Consider the following 599-nt stretch of genomic DNA (forward strand, 5'->3'; position numbering starts at 1 on the left):
AACAATATTAACATGATATTAACTTAATACCCTTATATGTACTACAATTACATCACATTTACAATATAATTACATTATAATTTAAATATAAATAAATAACATAAACACTCAATAACAATCCTAGTTAAAATATTCATCCAAAGTATAATAAGATTTACGATGTAAAAAGGCATGTAAAGCCACTCTAAATTGCTTAATATCACAGACCAATTCTTTAATCTTCAATGGAAGATGGTTAAAAAGTTTAATGCCAGAATAATAAGGACCTTATTGCAGTTGCAGTTGTAATGAGTTGCAGAAATGAAACAACAGCCTTCCGATAAATGTCATTTCTTCCATGTTCTCCACAGTCCTTAAAATAAAGGTAATTACACTGCCAATATATATATTTAATAATTAAACAGTGAAGTTTTCGTAGGGCAAACAAATTTCTTAAAATTCTCTTGATATAGAAATGTAAATACTTCATGTAAGTTTTGAGGTTTTCACGGCGATGACTATGAAGAAAGTCGTCTTCTGGGTTTAGGCGCCATGTATTCTTCGTTTTGGCCGACGTTTCAGAGGATCGTATCGCCTCCCTCTTCAGAGCAGTTGCATGG

At 31.2% G+C, this 599-nt stretch overlaps 1 protein-coding gene across 1 annotated transcript in view; it reads right to left on the reverse strand.

The window, feature by feature from the left end:
- The window catches only part of LOC111866845, a 5,863-nt gene that overhangs the window by 4,058 nt on the left and 1,206 nt on the right, over positions 1-599 (reverse strand). The gene's annotated exons all lie outside the window — the stretch shown is intronic.

The sequence above is a fragment of the Cryptotermes secundus genome, unplaced genomic scaffold (assembly GCF_002891405.2).
Source record: "Cryptotermes secundus unplaced genomic scaffold, Csec_1.0 scaffold643, whole genome shotgun sequence".
Classification (NCBI taxonomy): domain Eukaryota; kingdom Metazoa; phylum Arthropoda; class Insecta; order Blattodea; family Kalotermitidae; genus Cryptotermes; species Cryptotermes secundus.